Below are 24,357 nucleotides of genomic sequence, written 5' to 3'. Positions count from 1 at the left end.
TCCCATGTCAGCCACAAACTGCAATAAGTGTGATGCCCAGGATTCGCATCCTAATTCAGCAAAGCATATCCCACTTGTGTGTGATTTATGGAAGGCCTAGTGCTTAAGATGGTCTTCAATTATTTAAAGATAAGATTGAAAAAGCTATAGGCAAGTCGTGGGAAATAGAGCAGGAAATGAGAAGACCCAGGGGGTTTGTCTTCTCTCTTCCTTCTCTCTCTCTGTTCAGTACCCTTCCCACAGAAGTACTTAAATATGCTTGTCTGACTACTGGCGCTCATTTTTGGAGTTCAGGAAATATGGTTACTGCGCTCACAGGTATTCCAGCTATGTTCACTTCCTTTTTCACCTTTGTTCATTTAAACAGGTCCTGGTAGCCTCTGGTTCAACCACTGCAGATTAAGAGCATATGTATAATTAGCCAGGTCAAAATATTTCCAAATATTCTATCCAGGCTCCCGGCTCCCAGCCGTCATCACCATGCACAGCCTCGTGGCCAACATGCACTAAGAGTCATATGCTGCCGTGAATGCTTTTCACCAGCTGTATTTCACTCATCTTCCCATGAACTCTCGAAGGTGAGGACTAGTATTCTGTTTTACTGATGAAGAAGCTGACATCTTAGGAATTTAAGTTAACTGCCCAAGGTCTCCCAGGTAATAAATGGAAGATGTAGGATTCCACAACTCAGTCTCCACATCATGATATTTATTAATATAGAACTTAATCCTTCAACTGATGCAGGTGTTATGGGCATGGCCAGGGTGGGGTGGGAGGGTGGAGGCATTGTTTCTATAGTAATAACACCCATGACTATACACTCTGCGGGTAGGCGCCTTGCCTCTTACTCACTATGGTAACCACAGAGGTTAGCACAGGACTTGACACATAGTAAGTGTTCAAGAAATGTCTATCGATCACTTGTAATCAGGGAAATGCAAATCAAAACTACAATGAGATACCATCTTACACCAGTGAGAATGGCACATATTAAAAAAACTAGCTACAACAGATGTTGGCGAGGATGTGGAGTAAAAGGAACTCTCCTGCACGGCTGGTGTGAGTGCAAACTGGTCCAACCACTATGGAGAGCTGTGTGAAGATTCCTCAACCTGCTAAAGATGGAGCTTCCATATGATCGAGCAATTCCTCTCCTATGTATTTACGCAAAGGACACAGAAACATTAATTCAAAAGGGCACCTGCACCCCTATATTTATAGCAGCACTATTTACAATAGCTAAGCTATGGAAACAACCCAAGTGCCCAAAAATGGAAGACTGGATCAAGAATACGTGGTACATATACACCATGGAATATTACTCAACAATCAAAAAAGATAAACACATGCAATTTGCAGCAACATGGATGGCGCTGGAAGGGATCATGCTCAGCGAAATAAGCCAGAAAGAAAAAGAAAAATACCGGATGGTCTCACTCATAGCAGGAATTTAGAAAACCTAAATAAGGGACCAGGAAAAAGTCTAATTATAATAAAGTAAAAATCAAAATCAACAAGCAACTATAAACCAGAGACACAACTACAGGGATGGGGAGAAGGGAGTAGGATCAAAACAAGGGGGGTGGGAATTGTATGGGGAATATAACCAAGATGAAAATGCAACATTGTGCAAAAATGAAAAATGATGTAAAAAATATATAAAATGGAAAAAAAAGAAAGAAATGTCTGCTTTAAAAAAAAAGGGCAGGAGAAAAGCAGTGAGGCAGAGAAGGAGGTAGGGAGGAAAATAAATAGGAGGAAGGGTGGGAGGGAGGACCAGAAAAGAAAACACTGTGTTTGGTAAACATGTACAACCATCTGAAGTTCAATTCCTTGATCTGGATACTACCCTTTACTTAATGCCATAAGAAATAAGAAGGCAGGGCCTCCCCGGTGGCATAGTGGGTTGAGTGCCGTGCTGTCAAGCTGTCCGCAGCCTCTGCAGCGCGGGTTCAATTCCAGGCCAGCCAGGGAGCAACCCACATGGTGCGGCAGACCTCTCCTGTCTCACCTGCTGCTCCCTTCAGCAGTGTATTTCAGTCAGTCCGCCTGTTCTGTTCCCTGCTCTGTCTCTGGTGAATCCTCTCACCCCCCACACCTCTGGCCTGTACCCCAGTCCTTGTATGCATAAATAAATATTTAAAAAAAAATCAGAAGGGAGTTTTCCAGTTGTTCAAGGAGAAAAAGGAGTAATAAACAAGACTGGGAGCAAAATATTTGTCATATGGTAAGCAGCGTACACAGATCAGCCTGCTCAGGCCACATATAAGTGGACAAAAAATATTCAAACAGCAAAACCCCAAGGAATAATAATGAAGTGGGCACCTTTTCATTTCAGAGGACACCAAAAGTGGGGGCGGCTAGATGGCCGGCGGGAATGGGCTCCGGGACCAGCCCCGAGGGGCTGTGAGCAGGCAGCAGGGCAGCTTTCAGATTCCACTAATTCTGCAATGTTTTCTCTTTTTGTTCAAACCTAACAAGGCTCATAGACTCCCCTCCCCAAGCCACCCCCCCCCCACATACACACATGCCACAAGTATGGAGAAGAATACATTTCACACCAAGATGATGTCATATTCATTCCACAAATACTCCCCACATGTCCACAGTGTAACAAATGCCAGGGACAGAGTAATGAGCAAAGGCAGGGCTGTCAATCTCATGCAGCTTCCCACAATCAGCAAAATAAACACAAGAAATATCAGAAAGCAGAGAACAACGCGGAGAATTAAAATAGATGTCTGCAAGCCCCATGGAGCTTTCAACAGTCCACAGCCAGCTCTGAGGAGTGTCAGCATGGCCCAGCTCTGCAGAAAGAGCATGCCACCAACTCTACAATGACGCAGAACAGGAACAAGGCGACATTCTGAGTTTTCCTGGTAGAGCCTCAAAACACAATCTACTCTTCTCCCTTGGATTCCTAAACAGACTTTCCCTTACATAGCGCTGCAGTAAGTGCCGAGCTGGACAATAACAGCTCAAATCATTTTAAGGCAGAGTGAGATCAGCAAATAGAGAGACATGAAGGAAACTCTAGGTAGTGTTAAAGATGGGTTATCCGTCTTTCTGGGAACTGACTTATTTCTCCAGCTACTCCATATGTCATAGAAGACCCTATTAGCTTTAAGAAGTGGTGAAAATCTGGGCCTCCCTGGTGGCTCAGGGGTTAAAGACAGCACTATCAAGCTATCGCCAGCCACTGCAGCAAGAGTTTGATTCCTGGTCAGCCAGGGAGCTTTTCCTGCCTCACCCTGCTGCTCCCCTCAGCAGTATATTTCAGTAGATCTGCCTGTTCTGCTTCCCACTCTCTCTGGTGAATTCTCTCACCCCCCACACCTCTGGCTTACACTCCAGTTCTTGTATGCATAAATAAATAAATCTTTAAAAAAAAAAAAAAAAAGAAAGGAGTGGTGAAAATCGGAAATAGCCAGCAGAAACTTTATGTTACATCAGGGCCCAAGGGTGCCCTGAGCTCTCACTCAGGACAGAGGAGGCGCTGAAGTCTTGGTCAAAGGATGGCAGCTGTTCGGACCAAGACATAGCCTGGCTGAGGCCAGAGCAGGAGGGAGGTCTGGCAATCCATGCCAGCCATGGCATCTCTGGAAGCCACCACACTGACCAGAACAACATAAGTCCAGGTTTTACAGCTACCAGACAATGACCTTGATTTCTCACTGGAGGAAAAAATGCCACAATCACAAAATCCCAGTTCCCCTTCTCCCGCACCCCACTCAACCCAGCTGAGTCAAATCCACACCCAGGACAAGAGGAGATGGGGACACATCAGATGCTGCATCACAGTTATGCTGTCATCTAATTAAGGTGGCAATTTACAGAAGCAGGCGCATGGTGCAAACATTCTTGGTTTCAAGTACAGAATACTATCATAGCTGCTGGGTAACCCAGGAGTCTGTTTATTCTGTCAACACAACTACTGGAGATTTTCCATAGTGGAGCCATCAGCTCTGTGCTTTACTGGAGAAATACATGAAGGATCTATCCGGGGAGTATCTACTTTATTTTAGGGCATAAAGTATCTCTAAACAACACCTGTCCCATGTTCCCTTTACTCCAGCATTCTGCTCCTCGCTGAGAACTGTGATGTAAACACTAGCTTGAAAGATGAAGGACAACCTCTAAGAGCAAGTTGCATCCAAAAGCAAGCTGCCCCATCCTGGACCCCAGCATCAGCGCTCCTGCCCTTGGTGAAGGAAATGTCTCAAGAGGCAAATGGCCTGGATAGCATGGAAATGACGCAAAATGAGGAAGAACAGAAAGATCTGGGGGAAGAAAAGAAGACTTAGGGAGCAGAAACTAGTCCTCTTCAAATGTTTCAAAGGCTCACATATGGAAGAGGGATTCTCGTGTCACTGCAAGGCAAGGAAAGAACTCGAACAGAAGCCAAAGGGATGCCATGGGGAAAGGCATAGATTTCACGTAGACCAAATGAAAAACTATCTGATGACTACCACTGTGCAAAAATAGAGCAGGTTACCTGTGAAGGCTGTGACTGACTCACTGGTGGTATTCAAGTTCAGTCCCAATTATATGAGTATAACAATCCCTGCCCATTTTAAGCTGTTATTTCATGATTTCCCCCCATAATGTGCCAAGGCTCTGCTAAGTCCATCCAAGTCCACCCACCCTGAAAAACCCAACTCAAGTTCCAACTCCAAGTTGCTTCTGGCCCTTTATTTAATCGTCTCTCCTTTTTCTGAATAAAGCCCTTATTTCCTGTACCATTTATCTGGAAGAGAAGCATGTACTGCTCTGGGGCACAATTTTGATCGAACAGTTATCTATCTCTCATAGATTAATTACTTTTCATGGATTTTATCTCTGCTATCAGACAATAGCTTCATGAAGACACCAACATCATCTTATATTTTTAAAACTAGCCCAGTGCCTTGCATATAGCTGATGCCTAACCTGTGGTTTATTTTCAAGACTCGTCAATGCCCATTCTGCAAAAACTGTAGCTCTAAGTATAAATTTCTTGTGTGCATAAATGCAAGAAACCTTGCGAGTTCTTTCAGATGTCTGGTCCTGATTATTTCATTTCCTGATTATACTCAGTTATATTTTGGTTTTATTGAGCTAAATATTTCTCTCAATTAAAATGGTATTCTTCCACAGCATATTTTTAGAGAAGGGGAAAAAAAGAATGAAAGTTTTAATTAAAAACATCTTTAACCTTTCTTTCCATCGCAAAATAAAAGGAATGGTTCACCAGCAGAAAATGTCATCCAGAAAACCAGCCACATATGAAAGGATTAATTTTTCTCATGGTTGAATTAAACAAGTGCAATTAACACTATTGATTGACTCTGCACACAGAGGTCTTTATGTGACTATTCGAGTTCAAGGCCAATAACAAATTAAGGTGACTTTCAATATGAAAGACCATAAGAAACTTTTCAGCCCTTTTGGGACTTTACATGCCATGCTTGCTGGACATGGCTCCTCCAGGGACCATGACCTATTAGTAGACACATCTCTTTTTCCAAACACAGCCTTGGATGTATTTGTATTCCCAAGGTCAGTGAGTATTTCATATCTTTATGTTTTGGAGAAGCAGCCAGCTTCATTCCAAAGTCTAAGAAGTTGGAATTCCTCTAAGACACTGCGCTTGAGTATGCCACATACCAAGTCCTGTGCAGACTGAATGGGAAACACCACAGACCCACTTGATATGTTGAAAACCACTGTATGTGTAGTCAGTCTTCTCAAAAAAGGTCATATCCTGAACATTCCTATGACTTCTTATGCATAGAAAACATCACATGCTGTTTCCATCATATGAATTTTCTAAGACATCACATAAATAATTAGCATGTACTGGGAACTGTAAAAGGCTCTTCCCTTCTACCGTGGGTTGCTTCTGGATATGCAGAGGACAGGCAATTACCTGGAGAAATAAGCATTGTGTGAACTGTTCTAAACCCCATATAAATTCCTTCTGAGGGCCAGACTCTACCATATAAATATCCTTCTGAGACAGCACATTCGTCACAGGAGTTCTCTGACCTCTGGGCTCCTGTTCCTGCATCACCAGGCAGTGAGGAATGCTGCAATCTAACTGGGGGCTCTCTCTACCATTGGCCCTTTTGAGGGGAAGGAAGGGATTTAAGGGTTTATTTCCTGGTAAAGAACCAGGATTGCCTTTTCTTTAGACAAGGTTAATACCAAATACTACCCCCCCAAATCATGGCCTGAAGAAAGCTAGAAATAGGAAGTTTTAAACACCCTTTGTTCCCAAGTTAATAAAATTTGGGGGAAATTTTATGCAATCTGATTTTTTTACCCCTACCCTATCAAAGGGAAACATGCTAAATTCATCACACAACCAGATGCACTAAATGAGCTTGTGTTGGGTGGGGGGGGGGGGGGGAAGATTAACAAACCCAAACTGTAGGTTGTATTATCTGTTGTGACAGTTATTTTCCATGGCCCCACCATATCTACTATCCAGCTTTCTCCACTCTGCTCTGTGGCCCAGATGGGCGTATGCCTTGGTTCTTACAGCTGCCATCCTTTGACTAAGATTCCACTACGGCCTCCTCTGTCCCGAGTGAAAGCTCAGCAGGCCCGCAGGCCCTGATGTAACACAAAGGCTCTGCTGGCTGAGTTTCTGGTTTTCACCACTCCTTAAAGCTAGTAGGGTCTTCTGTGGCATGCAGAGTAGCTGGAAAAATAAGTCAGTCCCCAGAAAGTGACATGGCTTCTTGCCCTCTGTCTGGGTTTCAGTTGGGGCAGGAGAGACTGGAGGACTCCCTGGGAAGCCTTCCTCTGGTGGATGGATGTGTTCCTCTGTCAGAAGCACAGGCCTCCATACAGTGGACCCTTCTATATCCAGTTTGGTTCTCTTCCTTTGCCCCTACAGAACTAGGGGTGGTAGCGTCCCCAGAATTTTACCTTTTGTTGGTGTTCTTTAGCCATATCTATTCTTTTGTAAATAGGAATTTCTTTCAACTTTCCTGAACTGCCTTGCTGGTCTGAGCCAGCTCTCCTGCCTAGACTCTGTAACATTATTTTTAATCTTGCATCCTCCAGAAATGCACCTACCTAAGAGTTCTACAAACCATGAGCACTAAGGAAGGGTGAGAGGAAAGAAACCACTGGTTATACATAGTTTATAAAAATGACTCATTTCTTATTCTTTAGACAGTTATCTTATTATAATTCTTTAATCTTTCTAAAGATTTTAATGTAACAAAATCTCTGCTTAATTAAAACATTATATACCACCTCCTAGATACTGCATCCAATAGAACAAGCTTCTGCTTCCAAGGCTAATGGCCCAGACATAGCCTTCTCCCAGCATATGGTCTCATAACATAAATAGCTGCAATAAATATCAGTATAACAATATAGATCATCATGACATCAGACAGTAATATTTATAAAAGAAATGGCCTCCATCTTTAGAATAAGAGGAAAAACTTGCTCTGCCGGACAGCTGACTAATAGATGTTGAAGCTCTAAGTGAAAGGAGTTTGGAATTTAATGCAAAAATTGTTCAGCTGTTTCTAAATGACTAAAAAGCAACTCTCAGAAACCTGGGAGATCAACAAGCACTGAAGCATGTTCTTTCCATCAGCGTGAAGGGCTTAAAAGACTCTCCAAATAACATCCTTTCGCCTCTGTATTTGAAATTAAAGACAAGCCAGAAGCTATTAAATGTAACTTTAACCATGCAGAACCCATCTGAACAAAACAGTTCACCAACATCCTCTTGGCTAAGTTTCCTTAAGAGCAAGGTTAAAGGACTGCTGAAAAACAGCACTTGGCTTTGAAATCACAGAAAATGGCATTTTATGATGGATTCTGTGAATTTCAAGACAACTCTACCCAGGGAATTTCCACCATGTTCTCAGATCATGTCTTTGCAACTCAGCTACTCATTTCTGCTGAGAGCTCAGGCATCCAACATAATTTGGGGGCTGGAATACCTCAAACAGACACCAACCCTTTAAGTGACCTGTAACAGCAGACACCAGCACCAGGAACATGGATTTTGTGGAACATGTAGCTGAAGGACCTATCCGGATACTATCTACTTTATTAGAGCATAAAATATCTATAAATGATGTCAGTCCACATTCCCTTTAACCCAGCTTTCTGCCCTCCATTGAACACTGTCATTTAACCATCTGTTTCAAAGATGAAGGACATCCTCTGAAAGCATGTTTCCATTTTGACTCATTATGGATCATATTACCAGCTATCCAGTCCTTAAAAAGTAATCGAGGAGAATAATCAGCCCAAGTTTAGTGGGTAATGGTGATATTTCCTTCTGCTTCTCGAACAAGCAGAAGTTCCAGACTAGAGGCTTGGGAGGCTGAGTCCATCTGCTTCAAAGAGACAGATCCTCTCCACGACATGGCAGTCTTGCCCGCCTCACCTCATCAGCTACATTACCTACCTGGCCCTGTCCTAGATTCACCAGAGTTCTCTAGGCTAATTCCCATGAACATTTAAATACACAATTAAAGAGAAAGGAAGACAGATGGTGGGGGTGGGGGTGAGCGGAACCCTATGGGTGCTGTGGTAGTTTTAAAAGATGTTGGCAAATTCTATGACATTTCTCCCATCTAGAAGTGGAGTTGACTGCCCCTTGCTCTTGAATGTGAGATGGTTTATGTTACTCAAATCTACCAAGTAAAATGTGGTGGAAGCTGTGCTAGTAACTTGAAAATTTAGGTCTAAAGGTAATACAGCTTTTGCCTGCCATTTTCTCTCTCTCTCTCTCTCTCTTTCTCTCTCTCTCTCTCTCTCTCTCTCTCTCTCTCTCTCTCTCTCTCTCTCTCCCTCGATGTTCGCTTTTAGAATTCAGCCACCATGCCACATGGAAGCCCAGCAGCTATGAAGAGGTGAAGAGGCCCATGTGAAGAGGAACCAAGTTTTCATCTTCTGAACATGTGACTGTACCATCTTGGAAGTGCATCCTCCAGTCTCCAGTTGGCCTGCCCCAGCTGAGGCATGTGGAGCCGAGATGAGTCTTCCCACTCACCGCAGTTCAGACTGGGGATTCATTAGGCATATAAGTGATTGTTGTGCTAATCCTTTAGGTTTTGGTGAGATTCATTATATAGAAACAGATAAACACAACAGATGCTAAGACTCAGAAACTTACTGATAATTCCAACATGGAACCTGTTAAATATGTCCTCATCAAATGAGAGGACAGAGAAATAAAGATGAGGTGAATTCTATAGCTGTCATATATTTTTTTAAAGATTTATTTATTTATTTGTTTGTTTGTTTGTTTATTTATTTATGCAAGCACTGGGTATAGTCAGAAGTGCAGGAGGGTGAGAGAATTCACCAGAGCCAGAGGGGGGAACAGAACAGGCAGACCGACGAAATACACTGCTGAGGGGAGCCGCGGGTGTGGCAGGAGAGGTCTGCGTGCCATGTGGGACCCTCGCCAGTGGCCAGGGATCGAACCAGCGCTGCAAAGGCTGCGGGCAGCTTCGCAGCCCAGCACTCAACCACTGCACCACCAGGGGAGGCCCCATATTTTTTAAAACTGTGAGAAGCAAAATATAACCCAAAAATCAACTGTGACCCATCACAGTTTAACATTTTACTCACTTGTAAGGGGTGGAAAATTAGAAGAGGGAAGGTGATGAACAAAAACGTCACTGGGACTGAAGAAGCAGACGTTAGCCAGCATCTCTTACCCTGGCCCTTCACTTTAAGACCTCTCAAACATTTCCTCTTTCTTCCCAAGAAGCTTATTTTTGTTGGCAAGCTTATTTATTGTCAATGCTTCTTCCTAGAAGGACATCAGATCAAATTCCAAAAACACTCATTCAATAATAGTCAAGGGGGGAGGGGTTAAAGCTCTGAAACCTTAAGGGTTGTTTTCCCTGAAAACTATCTGGGATACCCTGCCACTTGAAGTTCCTGAAATTCTCCTTCAAGAACAAATGATCACTCCCTACCCTTTTTTTTTTTTTACCCTAGTAAATTTAATTGACTTTGTCCATCTTTTACAGTCATGGTTTCCCCATATTTAGAGAATTATATTTCCCAATCTGTCTTTGTTATGAACACCTCTAAGCTTTGATCCATGCCAAGGCATGCCATGCCATGCCATGCCATGCCATGCCATGGCAGGCAAAAGCTGTATTGCCCCTTAGCATTTGTCTTTTTTTTTTCTTAGGTCCACCAACTTTCAAAGTCATATTCACATCTGACCTCAAATTTTAAAAAAATTCCCTGGCCGCTGCAGTCCCTGTCTCTATTTGAACTCTTACAGCACTCACAATGCTTGTCTGGTACTTATGCAGATTTGCTCATTCTCTGCCACTACTGATAGGTCCGCTGTAGGCAGGACCATATCATTCCTCTTTACCTTCCTCCCCACCATACTATACATACCCAGAACCCCGCTCTTGAATAGCTTATCTGCTAAACTACTGTTTATTGGACTAGTTAAATGCACTACATAATATGGCAATGGTCCTCTTTCAAATATTTTTATTTTTACCAAGTGTCTAATCTTAAGAAATGAATCTTAGGCAAACTTCAGGCTGAACCAGCCAGTTGGGACTAGTAAGGAAGAGGCTGGGGAGAGTGAGGGGCAACGAAGCAGGGAGGAGGTTGCCTATGCCCCAACAGACATGTCCAGGATGCCCTGTGTCCTGCCGTCAGGTAGCAGGCAGGATCTTAATGATTATCGAGTACAGACATTTATCTTGCATATATTAAATATGAAGAAAGGTATGGAAATTATGGAGTGTTACCCTTCATCTTTACTAATGAAGATAGTAAGACTCAGAGATAATTAATAAGAAACCCCAAAGCAGCTGATTATCTGCAAAATGGCCTTGACCTCAGCCCTCCTGACTCATTTTCCAGCCTTCTTTCCACTATAAAAACCTGGAGAACCGCTGTCTTTTCTCAGTAAGCATTCATCTTTGAAGTGTTTCAAACTGAACATTCAAATGATGTTTTTAAAGTCAATTTTTACTCTGAAGAATGACTTAAATTGTTAGATCTTTTCTTCTCAAACAAAACAACAACAAAAATCCCTTTTTCTCTCTAACTAACAATGACGTGTTCATAACTTGCAAGCAATTTGTTCAAAGGAAAATGGGATTCTTATCGGATCACTGCATCATACACTGTTTCTGGGCTGCAAACAATTAACCAAACCAAGTAATTGGCATATTTGTAAAACTATATATAGAAGGTGAAAACTGATGGATGGAAACAAACCCAGCCTTTGGGCAGGATGTATGCATTTGCTTGAGGAATTGGGAAAAACAGAAAGCAAACTTGAATTAGCAATCCTTTTCTTTCCGAGGCTCAGCAGCCATTCTCCCTCAGTACACTAGCAAATTCTTTTTCACTAGATTTATGTCCCAGCTTCTAAGATGGATTCTATCTTTCCACTGACCTTGTCAAAATAGGGCTTTCTCATAACAAGAAGTAATAAAAGCGAGACCCTGGCCTAGATCAATAAGATCAGGCAGGTGGACTGGTGGAGAGAGCAGCACAACGAATCCAAGTGATTTTTAAATTAAAAAAGGTAACTCATAAGAAATGTGTGCTCCAATTTATTTTCAGTTATTGTTCTATATTTTGATAAAATAAAGAAAATGTATACATCTCACATATGTGTATCTGTATACATGTCTATATGTACATGGACATATACACATATGCATGTGTATATAGATAAGCTAAAATAGAAATTTAAGTAGTAAAGTGCAGGTATTAAGAAACCATATTCTAAAGTCAGGTCACTTAGTTTAAATCCCAGCTCTATCACTGACTACACAACATTGAGACAGTTACTGAAAACATTTTCTAGTTCAGTGTTTTTATCTAAAGCATGGAGTTGGTAACATTAATTAGGTTGTGATAATGGGTCAGTGAAATGCAAGTAAGATACTTAGAATAGCGTCTCACCTAGGGTAAACACTGCAGTATGGCTGTTATTATTTTTATTACCCATGAAGGCACAGAATTCTAATAGGCAACTAAACATGGTCTCCCACTACCTGCTCAGGGTCTCCCACTACCTGGTCAGCTCCAGGGTTTCTTCTTGTGTGAAATGTGAGTCTGGGTGTGACAATGTCCACCAGACAACATTCAGACTATATTTCTCAGGGGAGGTTCTATGCAGTGAAAGGGTCACTTGTAGGGTGTGGGGATTCAGGGGAATACAGCTTAATCTATGAGCTAGACAGTATGTGCCAGCAGAAAGGGGACAAAGAAGCCATTTAGAAATGAGATGGTAATATAAAGAAAGAGAAGGAGTGACTTCAAGCAACTGTAGCATGTGGCATAATTAAAAAGAAAAGAAAAATAATCTTAAGACCTTCCATTTGATCTTCTTTAAGAGATCACAATAAACACAGGAACTAATTTTTCGCAATTGTTTTTGACCGTTGAAGTTGTTCCCTTGAATGTGATACAGAACTGAAACTGAACTTCCTAGGAACCTAGATTTAAAATGTCTTAAATCTATAACATGGCAAGTTATAGAGAAAGCAATTTGGAGTTTACGGTTTCAGATTTATAACAAGAATAGATTATCACAAAGCGGTATCATTAAGCAGAACACACAGGTTTCAAAGGGAGCTAAAATATTCCCAAAGCATATTCATTACAGTCCTTAAAAAATATTTTAGCAAGGGCCTCCCTGGTGGCGCAGGTGGTTGAGCACTGCACTGTGAAGCTGTCCGCAGCCTCAGCAGCATGGGTTCAATCCCAGTCAGCTGGCAAGAATCCCACATGGCGCGGCAGACCTCTCCTGTCTCGCCCACTGTTCCCCTCAGCAGTGTATTTCAGTTAGTCTGCCTGTTCTGTTCCCCGCTCTGTCTCTGGTGTGTCCTCTCACCCTCCTGAGCATCTGGCCTGTACCCTGGTTCTTGTATAAATAAATAAATCTTTTAAAAAAAAATTTAACTATAGATATCCAAAGTCATCAAAATGCCTATCCTCCTGGATATCATACTTATCCTAAAGGAAAAGAAGAAGGTTTGTATACAGATGATGATTGTGGTGATATTGTTCATAATAATAAAAACTAGAAACACCCAAACCACCAACCAACCAAATTAGAGCATGCTGATTTAACAGAATTATATGGCTTTATTTAAAATGATAATGTTGAAACTGGGAGGAAGTTTCTGCTATAATATTAAATTATAAGAACCCAGAATACTGATGATAATCCTAGAGTTGTCAATATGCAACTTAAAAAAGGACACAGAAAATATCGTTGACTTAAGATTATGAGCATTAGCACAGCTGATATTTTTCAGACTAACTCACTTGCTTCTCCCGGCCTTCAAAATGCCTTTATTTTCCTTAGTCTAAACAACTTTATGAGATTATCCAACTTTTTGAGTTTAACCAACTGAAGTGGTATCTGCAAGTGCCCACCCAGTTTAAAGAGATCTGTCCTGAGTATGGGAATAACAAGAAAACTTTTGTACTTACTCTTTTGGTTTTGAAGCTTTAATTTTACATTCTCTGGTTGAATCCAGAGGGTTAGTAAAGACTTTCCCAGCACATCTCTTTAAATAACAGGCCCAGCACGCCTGGAACATGAGCAGCGTGCTGGGAACCAGGCTTTTGTTAAGAGCTTGTGTGATCCCTGCCACATAATTGGTAGATTAATTCCAGTTTTTTATTTAAAGAACTTGCAGAAAAGGAATGAACCATAACATCTTAACACTCATTCATTCATTCATTCCGCAAGTGAGCACCAACTACATGCCACAGACCATTTTGGGTACAGATTATGTCACAATCCCAATTATGAAGGAGATACAGAAAAGGTAAAATTTTCATACAGTGGTTAGTGTCTTGAGAGAGGAAGTGAGGAGGGTGAGGAGGAAAACTAGCACAGCGTGGAGGGTGTTAGGGCAGAGCAGACAACATTCTACTTCAATCCAATCGTAATACATTCTGATCAATCATGTTCTTAAAAATGGAGGAATAGGGCCTCCCTGGTGGTGCATGGGTGAAAGACATAGCCCTATCAAGCTATCGCCAGCCACTGCAATATGAGTTCGATCCCCAGCCAGGAAACTGACCCACATGGTACAGCAGACCTCTCCTGTCTTGCCCGCTGCTCCCCTCAGCAGTGTATTTCAGTAGATCTGCCTGTTCTGCTCCCTACTCTGTCTCTGGTAAATCCTCTCACTCCCCCACACCTCTGGCTTACACCCCAGTTCTTGTATGTATAAATAAATCTTTAAAAGAAAATGGAGACATAGACCCTATTCAGGTTTCATATTCTTATTTCTAAGCCAAATTCTCTCTGACTCGCAGGCACAAGGGTAGGTGGAATGCTCCTAAACACAGCCTCCAACTACCATTTCAATAAAAGACACCATGAAAGTAATTTGTGGTACAAACCCCACTCAGCAAATAGCAAATGAAGCAGTGTTCTCCAACTGCCTGCTGTGGACCAGACCTCACACCAACTGCTAATCCAACCATTTGGATATTCTCTGTTCCCAGATGAAAATACACTCACTCTCCATCTTGATTTGATTTTCATTTAGCTCTGTGAATGACAGTGGTAGGAAGCAGCTTATTTTAGTTTTAAGTGAAAGGAAGATATTGTCTGCTCTGTTCTTAGGGGTGGTGGAGGTCATAAGCTGCATCTTTTGCTTGACATCCTATAAACAACTTGCTATTTTTACAGAAAAGATTCATCTCCTCCAATTCTGATGATGTCCTGAGGCACCTCAGTGTGACAAGTTGGAGAAACCACACATCGACACAGCATTGTCAGAACCACAATCAGGAGATCCTCACCTCTCATGGAAAAGCCAACAAAAATGGATGTTATATGAGATTGAGGAGAATTTGAGAAGAAAGAAAGGTCAGCAGTGATCTATTACCCTGGCAAATACCACTAACACAGAACCCTTAACCTTAAGACCTTCTTGTTTGGGCCTCTCCAATATAATTTTGGGAGGAAAAAAGATGAAACTGCACAAGTTCTCTACTTTACAGTACAGTGCTAACTCACGTGCCTTGGTTTGTACTCCCAAACTGAAAACCAGCTCCCAAAGAGATGGGAGCCAAGAAAGTTCATGGAGGGACAAGAGAGGCAGAGGCTTGGAAGACAACACAGAAAGAAGACAGGCAGAGGAGACAGAGAAAGGGTTCAGCAAACCATAAAATGCAGGTAGAGAGTAGGTAAAACAAGTAAGAATGGAGTAAGTCTGTGGGTGCTTTTTACAGTCTGTGGCCAGAGCAGGAGTGATGAAGGGTCCACAGTCATGTCAGAAGGCTCAGTCAGTACAAGTGAAACCTTGCGATGCTCCTCCAAACCACTCACTGCTCCCATGTAGAGCCAAAGCACTAGAAGACAGTCCCCTTGAAAGCCCCTCAGAAGCTGTCTCCCTGGGGACTTGCATGCACTTGTCAACAACTCCAGCACAGCTGGCTTCTGTTCAGAAGCCGGAATGAATCCCTGTTTCTTTGACTGAGCACCAGTTAACTACTTGGCTTGTTTATGGGCCATGTTGTATGAAAAGTGCAATATTAAAACTCTTTGCGCAAGACGCTCACACAATGGAAGTCATGTGACAAGTGAAGCCAAAAGGCATGGGCTGGTGACCTGTCCTGACGGAAGGACACAAAGAGTTATAATAGAATTTTTTTAAAAGATTTATTTATTTATGCATACAAGAACTGGGGTGTAGACCAGAGGTGCAGGGGAGTGAGCGGATTCACCACAAAGAGTGAGAACAGAACAGGCAGACTGACTGGAATACACTGTTGAGGGAAGCAGGGGGCAAGCCAGGAGAGATCTGCTGCGACATGTGGGTCACCTCCCTGGCCGGCTGGGGATTGAACTCATGCTGCAGTGGCTGGTGATAGCTTCATAGCGCTGTCTTAACTCCAGGGGGGCCCTGGTATGTTAAATCAGCTTGTTCTTCCTCCCCCCTCCAGCCCCCCCCCCCCGCCTTTCTCCTCCTCCTACCCTTCTCCTCAATTCCTCCTTCTGTCCCCAGCCCTAATCACATGGAGTTGAATTATGATAAGGAAAGGTGTGTCAGTTTCCCAAGGTCAAGTGAATTCATGAATTTCTCTTATTAAGCTAAAATTGTATGTATTGCTTATAAAAGCTGGAAATGTAAACTGTTTTCAAAAATATTAAATGCCATAAGGAAAGGGAAAGTTTAGAATTATGAGGAGCCACATCAAGCAGCTTTGTGAGGCTTAAAGAACCATCCTCAACTGAAAATATGTAATCAAGAACACTAGTTAAGGGCCTCCCTGGTGGCACAGGCGGCTGAGTACCGCACTGTGAAGCTGTCCATAGCCTCTGCAAATGCCAGTTTGATCCCCGCTGGTAGCGGAGATGCCCACGTGGCGAGGCAGACCTCTCCTGTCTCGCCTGCAGCTCCCCTCAGCAGAGTATTTCCTCAGTCTGCCTGTTCTATTCCCCGCTCTGTCTCTGGTGCATCCTCTCACCCTCCCACGCATCTGGCCTGTACTTGTATAAATAAACAAAAATAAATAAATAAATAAATCTTTAAAAAAGATTCTTGTATAAATAAATAAATCTTTAAAAAAAAACACTAATTAAAAGCTAGCTTTGTTGTGTGCACTTATACATATTAAGTCTAATTCCCTCTCTACAGAAAATGATAAATTAATTGAGGATATAAGGACAGGATTTATTCTGTGAGTAATAACCAAGAGTTTTTGGGTAAAGGCAGGTCTTGATAAATCTGGTGGTCTAGGAAGCCTACTACTGCAAGAACAAGGAAACACTATGAGCAGGCAGGCTGGCTGGAGATTATTTTTTATACCAGGCCATTAGTGAGGTAGTTGACCATGAAGGTAACAATAGAAAAGGAAATGAATCTCTTGCAGACCCAGAAGAGCCTGCCATCATGACTGACTGATCTTGAGGAAGCTTCATGGAGGGCAACAGAATTAAAGATGCATCAATGTTTGCCATCATAGTGATTTGGAAAATGATCCTGATACAGACAGGAATAGCTGTGAAGGGCAGAGATAATCTTCAGATCAGTACTAAAGCCCATTATCATGGGGTTTAGGTTCTTAGGTTAAAGCGAATAGCATGATATTGCATTAACCACTACCTAACTGCTTTAACACAGCACAGGTCAGATCAATAAGGACAAAAAAGGACCTTTGTATCCATTTAGAGTAACTAATTTTGAGCAGTTACTGACTCTAGCTACTCAATGCCATAACATCCCACATAAAGCATGATCGGCAGATTTCATTAGCTGAGTTCAAAATTCCAGTTAAACTCACTTACGTTATGAGGGTCAGAGGCCCTTGAACTTTAAACCAATCGACCACTAGAATGAATAGTTTACAACCAATTTTTGATCTAATCATTTTACTTAATATTTTCTTGATATAGAAAAAACAATGTGGCTGAAGACAAGGCTAAATCAGACATTTTTCCAGGTTAGGGATAAAGAAAATACAGTTGAGACCATTAACAGTATACATTGTTAACAGTCATACATACATGCATAAGATTTTTAAGAAGTATAATTTTATTTTATTTTTCTGGAGCATTTTCAAATGAAGGTAACTTTTCCCAAGAATGTATCACACATTTGGAAAGGAAAAGTAAAGTTAAATAGCACAAAAATATCACAGTAAATAAGAACGAGGCTGTCTCATATTTAAAGATTTGATATATTTCAGAGAAATAGTCCACCAAGAAAAAGAAAATCAAATACGAATTTTTTTTCTTTAAGAATGTAATCTTCTGAAAAAGACATTCAGATGGTTTACAGGCACATGAAAAAATTGTTCAGTGTCACTTAATATGAGGAAAATGCAAATTAAAACCACAATGAGATATCATCTCACTCCTGTGAGAATAGCCCACATCAAAAAGACGAAACAACAAATGTTTGTGAGGATGTGAAGGAAAAGGAACTGTCATCCATTATTGGTGGGAATGTACTTTGGTGTAGCAACTATGGAGATTCTGACACAAAAATATTTAAACACCACATGCTCCAGCAATACCATCACTAGATATCTAACCAAAGAATATGAAAAAATTAATACACAAAGCTGTTCATAGCAGCATGATTCACAATAGTCATGACAACGTACCCATTTAAATGTCCATTAGCAAGTAATTGAATAAAAAAATTTGGAATATATGCTCAATGGAATACTATTCAGTCATGAAAAAGATGAACTAGTACCTTTGAAGAATAAATGGATCCTAAAAGAATAATGCTTAGTGAAATGAGTCAGAAAATGAAAGATAGTTACCATGTGGTTTCACGTATTTGTGGAATATGAATAACCAAAGAGAACAAACCAGCAAAACAAGAATAATTTTTAGACTCTATAAATAATATGCTGGTTACCAGAGTGGGTACAGGGAGAGGGAAGAAGAGGTGATAGAGGATGGAAGGCAGAGTTGTGGCACCGAAGCTCTGGTAGAAGGTGAATGAAGCACTTTCAACTTATGGAGATGTGAAGTTGTAATCCCTAAATTAAACAGTTGTGTAAATTAGTGGCAAATCCACAAAACTTAAATTTGTGGTCTGGTTGATTCATCACTACTGAAAACCACTAGCTAAAGAAAATATTTTCAGGTTCCTCCACCAAAATTGTTATAACCATTCTACTTTCAGCTGTTTCTTCTTCTAAGCCTCAAAGCAGAAGTACTTCAATGATTCTGGGACCAGGTTTATTTAAAGTTGCCAGAAGCACTGAAGATTGTTCTGCTTGCTTTCTTTTATTTTCAAATAATCTACTACTAGGGGGTACTGGGCTAGAGGGAATGTTTTTCCCAGAAAAGAGGTTTTCTAGCACTTGGTCATGTGGGTCTACTTCATTGACTAATTCACGTACAAATAATCAATAAACAACTGGAAGTGATTAGTTAGTAATTACATTTAGCTCTAACAGAAACCACCCATTAGAAAATGAGCACATACAGGTTAAGCAGACAGTTTTAACTCTCAAAATGCCTGCTGGGGCAACAGTAACACAAACTCTGCAGCCGCATTCCACCGAAGGTTGAATTTAGGCTCCATAATATATTAAAGGCAAACCAACACCTTTCTCACCACACAGTGAGGCTAAGAAAACAGGGTGTTTTATGCACTAAAACTTCACAATAGATTAGGGAAGCATTAAGTCATTTTAGAACAATAGAACCAGCTCTAAAAAAATAGGTTTGCTCATTAATTTAATGCATCTACTTTGCATTTCCTCCAAACCTAATATCACAAGTAATCATTTTTTGGGCTTAAATAGCAATGGATCATTTTGCTGGTTATTTCCCATCCTCCCCCACCACTCCAACTGTGTTCCACCTTTCTCTCTACCCCCCACGCCCAGCCTTGCCCCCATCATCTATACTCCCTGACCCGCTAGCTTCATCTTGGGTTCATTTAATGGGGGACAGCAGCCAAAGATGGAAAGACAGGAGGAGAGAGATGTGGTGCTATGTTCCTATTCTCTCCTTGTTTCACCAAAATGCCTGACAACAGTTAGGACCCTTCACAGCTCTGGCTCTGTTGAATGGCTCTTCCTCTGTGATTACAGTCCTTGCAGGATTCCACTTTTTTCTCCTCAGTCCCTCTTGCACGAGGACAACATGTCTTCCACTGCTGCTTTGCCTGGATGCTGGACTCCCCCCACCACACATATGTTCCTGTAACCCTGCCCATAGGTCTGCAATAGTCCCTTCATTTGAAACTCTTTTCATTCAAACCCTCTTGAAAAATTCTGTTTCCTGCCAAGACCTAAACACAACCACTTTGCAAAAATAAATATAGAAATACTTGTTTCCTAGCTGAGGATGATGGGCAAACACAAAAGAAGACCCATATCTATGAAAAGCATACAGGAGCAAAACAAACCTCCACTAAGCCTTCTGTTTTGGCAAAGCTAAGTATTTAATGTCAAAAACTCATTGTCAAAAGCAGAAAAACATAGCTAGTATCTCTCCCTTCTAGCTTCTCTCTTTTTGAAATTAAAAAATTTCACCGTTCATACCCACCATCAATAAGAACCCAATGACAAACTTCAGGAATGCCCAGCTCTAAAAACTGGTGATTCCCAATAAGTCACATGGATGCTTGAGAAAGAAAACTATTTTTTCCATTCGAGTTCTTACTCCTTTTCAATCACAAAAAGAGAAGGAATATTTTCTGATTCTTTTTCTTTGGTGCCCAGAGTTTAATTCATTACATCGTGGAAAGGTGATAATCTCTCTTTTCAAATACTACAGTCAAGTAACAATAAGAAAAAAATGCAGTTTTATCCAAATTACACAAGGTGGTATATGTCACTCTTAAAACCTGATGCCAATTCTAATACTTTATTTCAGATGGCATTTCTTTTCCTCCAGTCTGATATCTATTTACTCAGCTGGGAGTTAACAGTTCTCCATGTATTAGTAACTCACCTAAAAGATATTATAGAATTCACAATGATAAATTGTACAATTTCCAAGACTAAAATGCACTATTATTTTAGAAACCCTCCCTTTTCTTCATTAAGCTATGAGCCCCTCATGGCATAGCAGCTATGAATTAAAAAGCAGAGCACACATTTTAACACAGGCACAATTAACTTATCAGGTTAGCCTGCATTTTGCTTTAACATGTGCTGGTTATTCTCACATATGCTCTCCCTAGATCCATTCTTCAAATTTGTTCCCCACCCACCTCTCCCCACTCTGCCTAGAATCTGTACCATCTATCCCTATCCTCTGGCTTTGCATGGAGTTCTATGGGAAGCACCAGCAGGAGATCCAGGGTTGGGGAGATAAAGACCCAGGCCCGCCATCCTCCCTGTCCTCTGTATGTTGTCATCCTCCAGTCCTGGCAGCGGCTGCTTCACCACCGCACAGCCCTGTGTGGGTGCGCCACCTGAAGAGCCTCTTGGCCCATCCCAAAGAAAGTAAAAGCTTTTCACTAATAACAGTTCCTGGTTGTTTCAATATCCCTTATTTGTTCCTTTTATCCTTCCTACACATCCGTAAATAGTGCTTTTGCTAACTCATCCAGATGTTCCAGAATGTACCTGGGCTTCCTGCTGGCTCATTAACTAACACAAAGTTGACTTAGGATGAACGCACAGACATGCAGGCAAGGGGAGGTGGCCAGGCATGTCTTCTCAGCATCTGTCAGGTGTGCTGTCTATCTCTGGCTTGGAAGAGCGATGGGTGTTGAATTCTAGTGTCTGAAAACCGAGCTTATTAAAAATGCAGATTCAGCGAAAGACTAAGGAACTGTCACAAATCCCAGAAGACTGGAGAGAAATGTGGACTAAATGTACCACCTGGATTGAACAGAAAAAGATGTTAGTGGAAAAATTTGAAATCTGAATAATGACTGTATCTTAGTATTAATGCACTGATATTTGTTAATTTTGACAAATACATCATGGTTATGAAAGAAGTTCATTTATGGAAAGTTAGGTGAAGAAAATATAGGAACTCTGCATTATTTTGCAACTTTTCTATAAATATAAAATTATTGCAAAATAAAACGCTTATAAAAAAATAAAAGTAGATCCCTAAACCCCAAGAATTTTATCAGTTGATACTTAAGCAGGTCGTTTGAACATTAAGCCTTGAAGAGCTTAGCCCCTAAAGGATTGGAAACTATTAGCTCTGGTTGAGATAAGGATGAAAACAATTGTTTACTGATGTTAAATTACAGTGTAATTACTTGACTATTTAAAGAAAAGAGCCAATTGAAGCTTTGTCAAAGTTTACCTTCTATTCCAGTTAATTAGAATGATTCATTCCTTGACCAGTCAACCAGTTGCTGAATTTAGTTTCTTGCATAAAAGCACTCAAAAAGGTAAAGGTAATTATAGAACCAAACAAAGAAAGAAGCAAGTAGCAGTAGAGTTTTTCTACTTCTCCCTCTGAGATCTAGAGGGTGTGTGTGTGTGTGTGTGTGTGTGTGTCCCCTTTCCACTCCCCCCCCCACTCCCTGCCCCAACAAGGGGGGATAAGGGGAGCAACCAAACAGATGGTTTGATAGTAATTTTCCTTGTATTTTCCAAAGTGAGTATTCTGTTTCTCTAAGCTGACTTTAAGCTCTCTGCACCAAAAATATATTTTCAGTTTTCTTCTATGTTTTCCTACAGCTCAGTACAGTGTTCTTCACCAGTATTTTGATGGATTCACCCTGCACTTCCCTCCTAAGCCCGTTTCTTTCACCATTTATTTTAGATATTAATCCTAGAGTCCACATTGCCTATGCCATTGGGATGTATAAGAAGGGGATAGGTAGAGTTGAAAATGTTGGCATTATTATTGCTTGTTTACTAACAACACCTTTAACTGAACATGTGCTATGTGCCAAGCATATTCTAGACACTGAGGAAACTAAATAAAATATAATCTCTACCTAAAGGAAATTTAAAAGCAAATAAGGGAAACAGATGATTCAGCAGATAATCACCAAACAAGCTAGAGAGGTTCTCCCTTGCCATTCTCACACATTGCTCATTGCAACAGGACAACTCAAGGGGAACAGGCAAGAGAAAGAGACACTAGGACATCTAGGTCTACCACTTGGGAAGAACTGATTCTGAAGGAGGCATAATCTTCCTGATTCTATCCCCTCATTCAAAAAAAAAAGGGGGGGGGGAATTTAAAAAAAGAAAAGTCTGTCTTTCTGCCTCACAAGGGTTGTTACAAAGCTCACATCACAATGGGTATAAAAATGCTTTGAACACAGCAAAGTGTTAAATGTCAAGCAAAAGAAATTAATGATTTAAACAGTCCCTTCCTACTTTACTCTAAAACAAAAAGCCAGTGGGTTCCGTGGACTTTTTCCATTAAGCAGGGATTTCAGAAAATAAGATTTTATAAAAAGCAGTCCTGCCAAAGATCTAAACACTGTTGCTCTGGAGTTAGCAATTAATGAGAATTAAATTAACATCAAAGAACTGAGTCAGAGGAGAGAAGTCTGTGAAGAAAGGAGGCCTGACATTTCATTCATGGTAGACCCATTTTTGTTTCACTCTCCCTGAATAAACAGGAGAGCTCAGTTACTTCAACTCTTTTCTGAAATGGAAAGAGGTTTTTTTTTTGGGGGGGGGGGGTATTTTTTTTTTTTTTTTTTGCCGCAGTTCTATTTTATTCAAAAAGCAGCTTTCAGAGCTGAGATGAAAGGAAAACTGCTGTCAGTCAGGGTGACAGCATATAAACCTATGGGCCGTTTTCAGCAACTGTCTTATTAAAGATTATGTTCAAGAGAAGTCTCAAACATCAAAACCTGTTTCAGAAAAATGCAGGGGCTATTCTCAGCCCCTGAAGTAGAAAATGTTCTGTCAGAGCAGTTTACCTTCTCTTTCTGCGACTGGAGAAGTCGATGAGCTCCTAATGGCGCTCACTGGATGCCATGGCAACCACATCTTCTGGTCAAGCCTTTTGTGTCTCGGGTTCAGCTTAAGGAACTCGAAAATGCTTCCTAAGAAAATGCATATTGGAGACCCCCCCCCACCCCGTTGCGTTGGAACTAACTGGACAACCAACACACTCACTTCTGCTGCACAGATGCCTGAGTCCCTACTGTGTCCTAGCACTAGGCCCCACAGAGTGACCAAGACTACTTAACCTTGACCCCATCCCAGAGCTCACAGAGGTGTGGTGCCCAGGGGCAGCCAGTTAATTATGAACTATACCAGAATGTGTAACAATTAGGAATGTCCTCGGACTCTGCTTTTTTTTTTTTTTTCCAAAATTAAAATTTTATTCTCTAGGTTTTGCTGTGACTTCTGTTGTAGAAGCCCTTCATGAATATCACTTCAACTAAATATAAAAGCACAAGAGAAAGCTAAATGTTGAGCATAACAACAGTAATGGGATCAGAAATAAGTTTCCCACTTGGGCCTCCAAATGAGCTCAGCCTGAAAAATCATGAAGCGTGAAAGGGAAAACGTTGGCTTACAGAAAGGAAGGACATTTTCTGCTGTGCTGGTAAGGCAGAATCACATCCTACATGTGGGGTTCCCCCACTGCAAAATCATTAAGATCTGTCTGACAAGTCTCCCTGGTCTATCTCCCTAAAGATGATCATTTCCTTTCACCTGGAAATAATGAACAAATAATCAGACAATGGAAACTTCCTCTTCCCCATAGTGTGTGTCTGTGCCATCAGCAAATTATATCTGGAATCACATAGGATGTCACCAAATACATGAGCCAATGAGCTTCCCTGTCATCTCTATACATTGTCATTTCTATGTTTGATCTTTGACTTCCAAATGATCTTCATGGACCCCATGAATAGCTGAATTTCTTCAGAAAATTCAAAGGAAACCCAAGAGCTGAAAGTGAAACAAAAGGTAAGTAATACTGAGCCTGTTTTACCTTCT

Source organism: Talpa europaea, assembly GCF_964194135.1.
Source record: "Talpa europaea genome assembly, chromosome: 3".
In the NCBI taxonomy this organism is placed as follows: domain Eukaryota; kingdom Metazoa; phylum Chordata; class Mammalia; order Eulipotyphla; family Talpidae; genus Talpa; species Talpa europaea.
The sequence above is the reverse complement of the archived record's forward strand: the minus strand, read 5'-3'. Positions refer to the sequence as shown.